General features: G+C 37.6%; 1 pseudogene; it reads left to right on the top strand.

The window, feature by feature from the left end:
* The window catches only part of LOC140712453 (uncharacterized), a 154,743-nt pseudogene that overhangs the window by 17,332 nt on the left and 122,344 nt on the right, over positions 1–15,067 (top strand).

Below are 15,067 nucleotides of genomic sequence, written 5' to 3'. Positions count from 1 at the left end.
TGTATTTTTAGTAGAGACAGGGTTTCACCATGTTGGCCAGGCTGATCTCAAACTCCTGACCTCAGGTGATCTGCCTTGCTTTGGCCTCCCAAAGTACTGTGATTACAGGTATGAGCCACACCTGGCTACACTGGCTAATTTTTGTATTTTTAGTAGAGACGGGGTTTCACCATACTGGCCAGGCTGATCTCGAACTCCTGACCTTGCGATCTGCCCACCTCAGCCTCCCAAAGTGCTGGGATTACAGGTGTGAGCCACCATACCTGGCCCCTTTCTAGGACATCCCTGAAGGATAGCGTGAAGTGAAATCTTCCCAGTGGGCAGAAGTTTGAACAGTACACCTGGTCGTGCATTTTGCATGGAAGAAGAAATGGCAAGATGTACAATTATATGCTGATTGATGGGCTGTATCCAGTGGTTTGGCTGGATGGTCAGTGACTTCAAGGAAGTATGATACAAAAATTGATGACAAAGAAATCTGGCGAAGAGATATGCGGACGGACTTCTCTGAGTGATCAAAAACTGTGAAGATATTTGTATCCCATGTGAGCGCTCACCAATGGGTGACCTCAGCAGAGGAGAATTTAAATAATCAAGTGGATAGAATGACCCATTCTGTGGACACCACTCAGCCTCTTTCCCCAGCCACCCCGTCATCATCCAATGGCCCCATGAACAAAATGGCCAGTGGCAGGGATGGAGATTACACATTGGCTCAGCAACATGGACTTCTACTCACCAAGGCTGACCTGGCTATGGCCACTGCTGAGTGCCCAGTTTGCCAGCAGCAGAGAACAACACTGATCCCTCGATGTGGCACCATTCCTCAGGGTTATCAGCCAGCTAGCTACCTGGTGGTAGGTTGATTATACTAGACCTCTTCTATCATGGAAAGGGCAGAAGTTTGTCATCACTGGAATAGACAGCTACTCCAGATATGGGTTTGCCTATCTTGCTTGCAATGCTTCTTCCAAGACTACCATCCACGTATTCATGGAATGCTTTACCCACCATCATGGTACCGCACCCAGCATTGCCTGTGACCAAGGCACTCACTTTATGGCTAAAGAAGCCATATCAGTGAAGCCACAGTCATGGCAGTGGGCCCATGCTCATGGAATTCACTGGTCTTATCATGTTCCCCATGATCCTGAAGCAGCTGGATTGCTAGAATGGTGGAATGGCCTTTTGAAGTCACAATTACAATGCCAGCTAGGTGACAATACTTTGCAGGGCTTGGGCACAGTTCTCCATAAAGCCATGTATGCTCTGAATCAGCATCAAATATATGGTACTGTTTCTCCCATAGCCAGGATTCATGGGTCCAGGAAGCAAGGGGTGGAAGTGGAAGAGGCACCACTCACCATCACCCCTCATGATCCACTAGCAAAATTTTTGCTTCCTGTTCCTGGGACATTACGTTCTGCTGGCCTAGAGGTCTTAGTTCCAGAGGGAGGAACACTGCCACCAGGAGACACAACAATGATTCCATTAAACTGGAAGTTCAGATTGCCACCTGGACACTTTGGGCTCCTCCTACCTTTAAGTCAACAGGTTAAGAAGAGAGTTACAGTGTTGGCTGAGGTGATCAATCGACCCAGACTATCAAGATTAAATCAGTCTACTATTCCACGTGAAGGTAAGGAAGAGTATGCATGGACTACAGGAGATCCATTAGGCCGTCTCTTAGTATTACCATGCCCTGCGATTAGAGTCAGTGGGAAACTACAACAGCCCAATCCAGGCAGGACTATAAATGACCCAGAACCTTCAGGAATGAAGGTTTAGGTCACACCACCAGGAAAATGACCATGACCTGCTGAGGTGCTTGCTGAAGGCAAAGGGAATACAGAATGGGTAATAGAAGAAGGTGGTATCAATACCAGCTACGACCATGTGACCTGCTGCAGAAATGGGCACTGTAATTGTTGTATTTCCTTCTTTTGTTAAAAACATGTTTTTGTGCATGTGTATACGTGTACTAAGAAAATATATTCCTTTTATTTCCTTTCTTTATGATGTGACATAAGATTTATTGACTTCATATCAGCATTTAAGTATTGTTAACTTTAATAGTATTTGGGTTGGGGATTGGTGTGTTTCTGGTCATACGAAGGATAACTGTATTATGTTAGGTGTAATTATGACTTTATTATTGTCTTTATTTGAAGATTAGGTAAGTTCTCAGGAGATGTGTATGGGTTCAGGTTGACAAGGGGTGGACTTGTGATGGTTAATGCTGAGTGTCAACTTGATTGGATTGAAGGATACAAAGTATTGATCCTGGGTGTATGTATGAGGTTGTTGCCAAAGGAGATTAACATTTAAGTCAGTGAGCTGGGAAAGGCAGGCCCATTCTTAATCTGGGTGTGCACAATCTAATCAGCTGCCAGCATGGCTAGAATATAAGCAGGCAGAAAAATGTGAAAAGAGACTGGCTGAGCCTCCCAGCCTACATATTTCTCCTGTGCTGGATGCTTCCTGTCCTGGAACAGCAGACTCCAAGTTCTTCAGTTTTGAAACTCAGACTGGCTTCCTTGCTCCTCAGCCTGCAGATGGCATATTGTGGGACCTCGTGACTGTGTGAATTAATACTTAATAAACTCCCCCTTGTCTATGTATCTATTCCATTAGTTTTGTCCCTCTAGAGAACCCTGACTAATACAGCTATGTGCATGCCCAGGGTAACATGCATACTCAGAAAAGACCTGGGAAGAATTGAAGCTTTCACTTCAGGTTGATTCCTAGGTTCAGAGAAGCCTAGCTAAATATTGAAGAAGTATCCTGATAGAGAGGCAATCTGAAAAGACTGAAAGAGATTTTCTTTCTGTTTATTTCTCTTCCTCTTTTTTTTTTCTCTTGATGTTCAAGGAAGGAAATCTTTGTCAAACTATTAACATGAGCTAAAGGAAAAACTTCACATTAAAACTAACAGTCTTTGCAAAAATTGTCTGGAAAAGGCTCAAAACAGGAAGATCACTGTTGCCTTTGACAATCAAAAACAAAGAAAACAAAAAAGAAAAACCCCTCAGCAAATCCTGGAGAAGGAACTTAATTTATAATAACTTAACTTAATAATAACTTAATTTCCAGAGTTGCTACATTATAATGGTCAAATGCCCAGTTTTCAGCAATAAATGACAAAACATGAAAAGAAATGGGAAAATATGACTCATTCAAAAGAGCCAAATGTTGATTCTGACAGAAACAGTCCCTCAGGAATCCTAGGTATTGGATTTACTAGATAAGACCTTAAAACAATTGTCTTAAATATGCCAAAAGGCCTAAAGGAAAACGTGGACAAAGAGCTAAAGAAAATCAGAAAATTAATGTATGAACAAAATGAGAATATGAGTAAAAAAAGATAAAAATTATAAAAAGAAACCAAACATAAATTCTGGAACTAAAAATCACATTAACAGAAATAAAAAGTTGACTAGAGGAATTCAAAGATTCAAAGCAGATTTGAGAAGGCAGAATAAAGAATTAGCAAACTCAAAGATTAGGCAATTGAAATGATCAGATCTGAATAGCAGAAATAAATTTAACAAAATACTAGCAAACTGAATTCAGCAGCATATTAAAAGGATTACACTTAATGACCAAGTGGTATTTATTGTTTGTAAAGCAAGGATGGTTCAAATATGAAATCAGTTGATGTAATACATCACATTAACAGAAGGAAAGGGGAAAAAAACATATGATTGTTTCAACTGATACAGAAATAACAGTTGACAAAATTCTAAACTCTTCCATAATTCACTTAATAAACTAGGTATAGAAACTTATTTAGTGTTATAAAGGACATATGTGAAAAACACAAGCTAGTACCATACTCAGTGATTAAAGGCTAAATATTTTCCCCTAAATTTAGGAACTAGGAAAGGATGCCATTTGTACCATTCTACAAAAAAAAAAAAAAAAAAAAAAAAAAAAAAACAGCACTGGAAGTTATAGCCAAAGCAATTACGAAAGAAGAGGGAAAAAAAAAAGACATCCAAAGTGGAAAGAAACTAAAATGGCCTCCATTCACAGATGACATAATCTTACAAAACCCCAAAGATTCCACAAAAAAAGTTAGAGCTAATAAATTCAGCAACGTAGCAGGATTCAAAATCAATACACAGGTATCAACTGCATTTCTATATGTAAACAATGAACAATTCAAAAAGGAAATTTAGAAACAAATTCCATTTATAATAGCATCAAATCAATAAAATACTTAGGAATTAACTTGACCAAGGAGACAAAATAATTGTACACTGAAAACTATAAAATATTGCTGAAAGAGATTGAAGACATGAATGGAAAGGCATTTCATGTTCGTGGCCTGGAAGACTTAATATTGTTAAGATGACCCAAGTAATCTGTCAATATAATGCAGTAACTATCAAAATATCAATAATGTTGAAATTCTAGAAGCAGAAAAATTCCAGAAATAGAAATTCCAGAAATCCAATGCTAGAGATTAAAAAAAGACCAAAAAAAAAAAAAACCAAAAAAAAAAAAAACAAAAAAAACACAAAACTCTCTTAAATTTCATATGGAATCCCAAGGGACTCCAAATAGCCACAATAATCTTGAAAAAGAAGAAAAAAGTTGATGGACTAGCACTTTTAAAGTTTATTACAAAGCTACAGTAATCAAAATGGTGTGTTACTGTCCATAACACAGACATACATAGCAATGTAATGGGGCAGAGAGCCCAGAAACAAACCCTTCTGTAAACAGTCAAATGATTTTTGACAAAATTTTTAAGGTAAAGAAAAACGTGGCTCTGCACTGGATGTGAGAGACACTTGGCATTAGCACCAAAATGCCTTGTCTGATAGCATCTTTGCACTGTACGTGGAAAAATGTGGACGTTGACCTAAGAATTACAATTTAAAAGAAACAAAGCTGTAAAAGTAACTGTAAACTTCTACTGGGTATTATGTTTTACATTTTTTGTTGTTGTTAATTGTATGAATTGAGGAAAGAGAAACCATGGGATGTAAAAATAGGGTGAGAGAGAGAGACAGCTAAGAATCACAATCTGTGTTTAGTCTATGTTCTTGGAAGCAGCATATTTTATTTGTCCAGCAGAAACTGTAGAATGTCTCAGAGATTTCAAAGTAGAGAAAAATGATAAAGAGTAATACTATGTTTTAAAATAGTTTACCTCCTATAAAAGAGAAAGCTCAGGCAGACATTACCTCTTTATTTCTCCATGTGGATATGTGTGATCTGTCACACATGAGCTAATGATACCAAGGTTGTGGATGGGACCCTTGACTGCCTATTGTCTTTTTGACTCTCACTCAACCATCCTATCAAGTGTGGTGGGGCTGATGTGAATTCACAACCAATGTCAGGAAAACCAGTAGAAAATACGTAAGCTTATCACAGTGAGCTGGACATATACGAAAGGGTCAAAACAACAGCATGTTCTATGAGGGGTAGGATGAGTGCAAAAAAAGCAGATATTTGAAGGGTCTTGACTGTTTGTGTGTACTTTTAAGGATAATAAAGTAGAAATACATAAGGAAAATTTTAGAGCAATTGAGTGGTTATTTTTTACCATCTCATTTGTTCCTTAAACTCTTGACTTTTTTCCTTGAAGATTGGTTTGTAACTTCGGAAACATCACCAAAAGTAGAAACAATGTATACACCAAGAACACGTGGGTGTGTAGAAGTTTTCAACATGCAGGCATTATTAAAGCACAGCTTTATAGCCCAAGCAAAGCAAGGCCCTGAGTTAATTATTTCTCTAAGCAAGTCAACAAATTGATTCCAAGAAAAAAAAATAATTTGGAGCTGATGTGTTCAAACAAGTTTCTGTGCACGTAGACAGGTTACATTTTCTGCGTGTAACCTACTCCTATTATTATTATTATTTTGGCTCTGAGATTTCTAAAAAAATTTTCCTACTCAATTTCCATCTAAATTATTTTAGCTCCTTAAAATATACTGGAAGACTTAGTAGGACTACTACAAAAACATTATCTGGGAGCCTAAAGATCTATTTCAGTCATTTCAAAAATATTTTCACAGGAACTTATTTCTTGGTAAATGTGACATTTTGAAATAGAAATAATTTTAACGTTTGTACTGAATCTCAATGGTATAATGGCAGGTCTAGACTTAAGGTATTTGTGTGGTCAAGCCATCAGCTTGCCCTGCGGGGATTGGTGACTGTGAATCAAGGGAAGAAATGGTTAGTGGAAGGCCATGGGGTTGATGGAAAGAAATTGTCACTGCTGTTGCATATTTGCTATTTCTTCCCTGTTATTTTGCTATAGAATTTCTGCATAATATACTTTTCCCTCTACTCACATTGGTTTTGTCTTTCCTTAAAGCCACTGTACATTTATACTAGTAACAAACTTTTACACTGAAACATCTACCAGTTTTTAAAAGTAACTCTTGTCAAGAATAAGCAACTATCATGGCTCCCTGGACCTGGAAGTAGGAACCCCAGAAATATTCATCGAGTGAGTTAATATTTAGATAAAAGGTTTATTTTTTCAATCATAATTGTATAAAGTCTTCAAAACCATTCTTGTACCCTAGAACCAGCACGTATATAAGGAACTAGATGACTATATCTGACTGGAGTTGTGTATCTCTCTCCTTGGGTTACATGCAGGCATTCATGAGAACAGGAGATCATCTTTAAACTTTGCTCTCACTTCAGCCTGGAGTTTCCTGGAGAAAGATGTAATTGAAGTCTTGTCGCTTCAGAATAATTGTGTCCTATTATTATACCTTTCTGTTATTTTTTTACACTTTATTGAAGGTTAAATTAAGCCATTAGGATGTGTTACCTGACAGATAAATTGCTTTTTTTGTCTCAGTTCTGAGTAAGATTTTAAAAATAAGTTTACAGTTAAGGTTGGATTGCCTTCTTTTTTATTGAAAGGTTTAATTTTCTTAAGAATTCTGTAATCTAATTGCATGGTAAAAATGAATTGAATAACGTTATATTTATCCTTTGATTAATCATGCTAAATGAAGGTCCACCTTCACGAATCCTTTAAGATTCTTTCTATGACATCAAAGTTTCTTTCCTTTGTGTTTTTTTTTTTTTTTTTTTTTTTTTTGAGACGGAGTCTCACTCTGTCTGTCACCCAGGCTGGAGTGCAGTGGCGCCATCTCGGCTCACTACAAGCTCCGCCTCCCGGGTTTACGCCATTCTCCTGCCTCAGCCTCCTGAGCAGCTGGGACTACAGGCGCCTGCCACCACGCCCGGCTAATTTTTTTGTATTTTTAGTAGAGACAGGGTTTCACAGTGTTAGCGAGGATGGTCTCGATCTCCTGACCTCGTGATCCACCCATCTCAGCCTCCCAAAGTGCTGGGATTACAGGTGTAAACCACAGTGCCTGGCTAAAAGTTTCTTTACTTTTTAATCAAGCCCTTCTAAAAACTGCGTGTAGTTACATACCTCACAATTTTTAACATCCAAAATATTTATGACTAATAAGGTGAAAATGTAGGAAAGAAAGGAATTCATTAAGATTGTGTTCATAATAGTTAGTATAACAACTTTTTATTCTTATAACCCATCCTCAATAATATGGTAACATTCCTTTTTATTACTTGTTGATTACAGATTCTCAAGGAGATCACCAGAAAAACTTTGCTTTGATCAAGCAAAGCCAAGTTTGTCAAATTTACTGTAGTAAGAAAGAATATCATTTAGATAAATAGATTTATCAATTGATTAATCAATCTATAGACAGAGAGATAGGTGGCTGGCTGGCTGGATTGATGGATGGATGGATAGATGAATGGACAGATCGATAGATGGACAGATAAACAGGTGGATACATAGGTAGAAATAAAGAAGAAGGAAAGAGAAAGAAAAGTTTCGTAGTTTATCGGAAGAAGAAAGTCAGGAGTAGAAGTAGGAACATGGTTTGGAGGTTTGAGCTCAAGTGGATTAAGGCAGGTATTTCAAGGCAGGGAACTGATTGGGACTGGACACATTTGTGGCATAAATAGAATTTGTGGATATAGCAAGATAAGAGTTTTCTAACAAGTTGTGATAAGTAGAAAAGAGCTGTTTGCTCAAGTGAGCAATCTATTGTCTCAGTAGGAGAGCTATTTGTGCACACAAGTAAACTGTTAGCCTAGAAAAATTGGTTTGCAAGAGTTTCTTGAAGCAAACAGGGCAGTATTCTATTTGTTTAAGGTTTTTATCTTCCTAGAACAAACTGCCAAAGTGTGTTGACATAGGCGGTCTCAGTTCTTAGTCTCTCAAAAGATAAGCTGTGTTGATACAGGTTGTCACAGTATCTGGCTGTTTGCAATCATACCACCTTTAAACCCCTTAGAATTAAGAGATGGTGAGTATGTGTTAATGTTCAGATATGAGTCTTCGTTCAGATTGCTCCAGGGTAACTAGATTTTCTCCCACAGTAGAGCAGAAAAGCTAAGAATACATTGGAACTCTTAGCGTGCTGGTTGTCTGCTTATACCAGCTGTCAAGCTGCTGTTTTGTTAACAAGAAGTTTACTGGGACATCTATTTTATACAGCATCACATCACAGCCAGAACGGAACATGGAAATACCTAGGCAGATGTTTAGCCTCACAGGGAAGAACTTCCCAGGATGCCAGCTCAAGTGAAACTGGAGTGTAATCACTCCTTTCTAATTATTCTAGAGAAAACAGGAAAACTGATGGAGAAGGCAGAGAGGATAGTGGGGGGTTGGATACCCAGGGCTTGAAAAATAGCATCAAACTGAGTTTTCTCCATTCATGATTTAACAAGGCTACTTGAAGGAATCCTTATAAGTAGAGTTAAAAGTGTAATTCAACGTTAAGCTACTAGGATAAAAAGAATGCTGCTAATTTTGTTACTAAAATGAAGATTACCAAACAGAAGGAGGAGGCCTCTTGAATAACATGTTGGACTGTAGAGAAATGGCAGGGAGTACCCTTTGAAATCAAATCCAAGAGAAGGAAAACTGGATGGAGAAAGATCATAGGAAATCATTAAGGGACTTAAGGAGAAAGAGATGAGAGAACGTTTTCCGTTTTAAGCAAGCTTGCAGACGCTTTTAGGCATCGTTTAATTTCATTTCATTGGCAGGCCTTTTAGATGACAATGGTACCTTACCCTGGCCCCTCACTCCCAAAAGTTGTTCCATCCCAAAGTTACTATTTATTCCCTAGAAGCAGAGTTTCTCACCTGCTATTTGTAAAACTACTATTAATAGAGCCCTCAAAGCACTCCTGTCTGCCGAGCAAGCAGCATACGTTGCAACACGCTGCAATCTGCTATCGAAACTTGTCAATTAAAATAATGCATCATTAGTTGTAAATCGTTACACAGTGTGACTTTAAAGTGAATGGATGAAGTGTGGTGAGGATAAAGAAAGGGCAACAACAAAGAAAACTTGTCAAATGATTCCAAAATTGAGTGGTTTTCATAGAGGGTAGGAAGAGGAATGCAGATTATTGTCAAGTTCAGGCCGGCCCAAGGGTATTAACTCTTAGGAGAGACCAGGAGACCTAGGAATACTAATGCTTCTTAGTATTATTTTTTTAAATAGAAGTATTCACTTGAAATATTTTACTGATGCATACAAAACTTTTATGTTATATGTAAGTGTGCATATGGAAGAATGTTCGTTAAATGAATGTCAATGTAACCAGCTCCCAGATAAAGTAAAACAGTAGTAACAGTGACCTAGAAAACTTTTGTTTTCTTCTCTCCAGTTACAATAACCCCGGATGTAACCACTTTTCTCTTTTCTCTTGGCATTAATTCTTTTTTCCTGCTTTTCTTTTTCATATAAGTAGAATCATATTATATTAGCTTTTTTTGTGCCTGGATGTTTTTGCTCAATATTACATCTGTGAGATTTACCCATATTTTTGCTTGTAGTTGTAGTTTCTTCTTTCTGATTGCTATGTAGTGTTGTATTTTGTGAATTTATCACAATTTATCCATTCAACTGTTGATGGACACTTGAGAGGTTTATAAACTTTAGCTGTTACACACAATGCTGCTACCAAAATTCTTTTGTCTTTTTTAAAAAAATTTATTTCCTGTACTTACTCATGTGACAAAAATTCTAGTATTGTCTTTTCTTGAACATATATGCTCTTTTTTGTCATGTGTGTTACTAAAGGTGAAACTGGTGGATCATAGGATATGCAAATATTCTGCCAGTCAGTCTTCCAAAGTGGTTGTACACTACACTCCTATCAGAGCATGAAGCTCCAGTTACTCCATGTCCTCGCAAACACCTGGTATTTTCTGTTCTTTTAAGTGTATCATCCCTCCAATAATATTAAGAATTTTAGTCTCCCCTCCAAATTATGCGTAGTTAGGATGAACAGTCTTTGGAGACAGCAGAGGGCCCAGGGGCCTCCAAGTCAAAACAGATCCAGATATGGTGGAGGAAAAGCTTCAAACTCTGTAGGGTAAAAGTGTGCTAACTTCTGGAAGCCTAAATTTGTTTTCTTTATTATAAAACTGAATATTCCTGTCACAGAACCCTGGTCATGAAGTTCATGTAAAAATTATCTTAAATTTACAAAAAGGGAAGTTTACCCGTACAAAAAGTCAAATGTCAAAGGCCATCCTTTTTAAACTCTTCTCTGGTGTTTTTCCACAAGGATGTATTGCTTATTCTGTAATAACAGAATTGTGTGTATACACTTTTGAATGACAGTATCCTAGAATAGTTCTGATTTGTTCATTTTCACACCTCCTACTTATTTATCGATTTGTTTCATTATTATGTGACTTCTTGACTAAACTACATTTTTTAAGGGGAGAAACTGAGTCTGGTTTGTTCAGTTTTGTATGTCCAGTATCTCGATCTGTCTCTGGCACAGGGTAAATAACTCAATAAATATTTTGGTGGGAATAAATGAATGAATGAATGACCACTGAAAGGGGTTTCATAAGCAAATGGAAAGATGAGAAATGTTGCATTTTTAGTTATTTAAATGAAAACATTTTTTATTTAAAGCAACTTAATCTGATGGTAACTAGCTTGTGTTAGACAATTTAAGACGATTCCCTTTATGGCGAGATTTTGTGAGCCTGTAGTTAAAATAAGTCTGCAGACAATCTCACCAAGAGTTACGTAGGCTGGCATGCCAAGACTGAAGAGGGCAGACAGAATATGTAAGATGAAATTGCAGTGCTCTTTCCTACCTACTTATAATATTCAGTTTCAATGCGCTTTTCCTACCTAGTTATAATATTTGCCATTAGTTTCACGTTTCCTTGAGTATCTCATCTGCGCTTAAAGTATCTAATATTGTCTCCTAGTGAAGGGGAAGCTGGTGTTTTGATCCATAAAGCAGCTGCTATCTTTTGTCACTATTGTTAGTTCTTAGGAGTACTAAATTTAGATATACGGTGGCAAAGCATTATTACACACATTTATCATTTATAATTATATGACTGCAAGTCTTCAAGAAGTCATTTTAATTTATTCCTCTATTTCCAGGGATTTAACCATTCCAGATAGATAGCTCTCTACCGGATTCCTAAAATTTTCTGTGAAATGAGATTGTATTACCTCTTCGAATCTCACACTGACAGCCTCATATCCCTAAGCTTTAGCGACCTTTGTCCAAACTCAGGATATTATCATCTGAGATTATTCCTGGTTCAGAAAAGTGCTTTCTCTTTTGAGTTTTAAAAAGCTAGCTAAATGGCTTTGCCTTTTCTTGTCGCTTTCCACAGAGGCTGACCCCTGACACGAAAGCACACTGTCCTGTCTCATCTATAATGACGCTGGTCGCATTTCACTGCCTCCCTAATTTGCATTGTAACTAACGTAAAGGTGGAGGCTGTTGTTTGCAGCCACAGGAATAGCAAATGCAGAGGTGTTGGAAATACTGTCATAGTTGTCTGAGGAAACCTCTGTCAGCATTTTTCAGAAGGAAACAGCAGGAGCTTTTTATAATGTAACTTTAATTACAACGGGCAGGCACCCTGGCATAGGCTGAGGATCTGTTTATGATACACCTGCCAAGAATCATTTGATATGCCTCAAGACATGTGTCTCATAAGTGGTGTCACCCCCTACAGGTGCTAGCCAGCAGTTTTTTCCTTTCTTCCCCGGTCCCTGATCTCCTCTGCTGGCTGTTGGTCTGGCTACTCAGATACACAGCAATTTAAAAGAAAATTAGCAGTAAAGAGAGATGAACAAACCACTTAGTAAAGCCACAATATCTGTGACTCAGCTAAATACCTTTGATTTTCAAGCTGTGGCCGAGAAATCTAAATTAGTAAAATAAAACAAAATGGGTCATTTCTCACCTTCTAATCCTAAATTTATTTGTGGAGATTTAGATTTTGAACGTGACCTTCAAAAGCCTAGCCAGATCATGAAATCTCAGAAGACCAACCAGCAGATGGCAAAACATAGGCTTCCCCGAGGCTTCCTGATGACCTGTTCTGTACAAGAGACTATTAGATTTGTTTGTAATTTGGTTTGGCCCAAAACTAATTTAGTTCTGGGTAAGGAAGTATTTAAATCAAAAAAAGAGAATGAGCAAATTTTACCTATTGGTGTTTCTAATAATATTTTGCAGGTAATTTTACATTTTCTCTAATCCTTGGGTAGAATATATTAGATAAGAATCACCAGTATTCCCAGTTCTCTATTTTTAACATAACTTCTTGGAACATGTTTGACTCGGTTATATCAGAGAATCTTTCAGCACTTAGGTTTTATGAACAATAACCGAAATTCAGGACAGTAATATTCAACTTCTTATGAAGTTTATTTCATAGGTACCTGATATTTGCATAGCACTAAAGGCCTGTAAAACATTTCTAGGACTGGTGTGGTAGTTCACACCTGTAATCACAAGACTTTGGGAGGCCAAGGCAGGAGGATGAGTTTGAGCTCAGGAGTTTGAGACCAGCCTGGGCAACATGGCAAAACCCCATCTCTACTAAAAAATACAAAAAATTAGCAAGGCGTGGTGGTCTGTGCCTGTGGTCCCAGCTACTTGGGAGACTGAGACAGGCACTTGGGCCTGGGAGGCAGAGGTTGCAGTGGGCTGAGATTGTGGCACTATATAGTCCAGTCTGGGTCATAGAGCAAGGCTCTGCCAAAAACAAACGAAAACAAAAAAACAAAACAAAAAACAAATAAAAACAACAAAAATTTCCAAAGTAGATTTTCAAAATATTTCTGAATTTCACACTATTATTCTGGTATGGGATATAAATCTTTGTAGCGAGAATTGGGTGATTTCAACAGAGGCATGAATGAAAGCAAATGCCTATATTTTCAGGCCACTGAAAGGCTAAACTGACTCATGCTCCAGATGCAAAAATTAGAAGGGTTACAGGGTCTCCTTTCCTCACCCCACCACTGAAGGCTAGCTACCCCTAATTGAGTGGGGCAGGGAGGAACTGATAGGCTTCACTGTCATGAGTTGGGTAACTGAAGTTTGCATGCCTCCAAACACAAAATGGAAGGCATTGAGCCACACAGCTGAATATTGCATAACTCATTCTCTAATGGAAATATAACCTGCTAATATTAACTACCAGCCAGCCACAGGACATCCAATACAAAGCATTATTATAGCTTTGTTTTTCTCCATTTATATTCTGCTAACTCATGCACACCAGGGAAGCCAGGGGATATTGGAATCGGTAGCAGATGAATGATGGATGAATCATAAATCGGATTGTGTGTTGGTTTATTTAATTAGTTCATTAGAGTTCTCTGGAAACATTTAGGCATTGTGCAAAATTAATATATACAAGAATAGTTAACTGTCCAATTAGGAAAACATGAATTAGTCACATCATCTATGCTGTAAAAATCACAACTGCCAAAAGAAATTAAACAAATGGAAGGCTAATAAAAAATAAATGTTTTGCAATGTATTTTGAATGCTCTGTGCATAAAGGCACTGTCAGGGAAGTAACCGAAGTTTATTAATAAGGCAACTTTTTCCCAATGAGCTTCGTTATTTGGAATAGCCAATCTCACCTACATATTTTAAAAATGTACTTAGGTATTTATTGATTGACTGGTTGATGGCGTGAGGTGATCTTTTCAATAGCAGAGTTAATGTAATTTCCAATATTTTATTTTATACCTAAAATTATGTTACAGAATGGACACAGCTGTTAGACCATATTCCTTTCTGACATATTTTTGAGAAGCTAAAAATTCTACTCGGGTTAATCGTTTGTTTTGTTCCTGTCTACCTCAAAGATGACAAACTTGTTGTATGTGGATCTCACTGAATTCAGCAGTGACTATAGTTGAAAGAAAACTTAACTCACAGTAGCATACACCTTATCTTGAACTCTGCGGACTCTGAAAGGTGCTTTTCCCACTCAGTAATCAAAATTCCTCTCTTAGTTCTGTTACTTTCAATAAACTACCAATTGTGAGAAATCATGGAATTTGGATTACAAATAAATAAGATAATTTAGGGGTTGCATATCCTATATCCCAAGTCTAGAGCTTAACTGTTTTAAAACCTAGAGGTTTGTGATAATTTCAGTTACTGTTTAAAATGCACTAACTATCTCTCAGTAGGAAGAGGATGTGGCTTTGAATAAAGTTTTTGTTTCCCATGATCTCTGAAGCTTGAATCATGAATTGTAAACTCATTTGCAATTCTAGGATCATATATGATTTTCAGAGGCCTGGGAATTTCTGTCACTGGTCATACCACCGGGTAGGTAGAATTTGTGTGTGAAACAGAGCAGGTGCTGCCCATTCAGACTTAGATGAACTCACTGTATGATTCTGGCAAAGGAACAAAGAAAAACCAGTGAATTAAAATGAAAACATTGTTAGGCGTTCATGAGCCCGTGAGAAACACACACACACCATGCACACACACACACACACACACACACACAGGAATGGCTAAAAACCCAGGCTATTCTGGGTATCCATTGACAATATTGGGGGCAAAATTTAGTCCTGTGGGCAGTTCATGAACATCTTACCTGATGAATGCCTATTGACCCACATAACTGCAAAGCCAGCAATGGATGCCTCTAATTTTCCTAAATGTTGAGCGATTTCTTTGCTTACCGATACTTTTTGCATCTTAACCTTGTGAAT

Source organism: Chlorocebus sabaeus, chromosome 9, assembly GCF_047675955.1.
Source record: "Chlorocebus sabaeus isolate Y175 chromosome 9, mChlSab1.0.hap1, whole genome shotgun sequence".
NCBI classification, from domain to species: Eukaryota; Metazoa; Chordata; class Mammalia; order Primates; family Cercopithecidae; genus Chlorocebus; species Chlorocebus sabaeus.
Note: the sequence above shows the minus strand (reverse complement) of the source record. Positions and strands in the feature narration are given on the sequence as shown.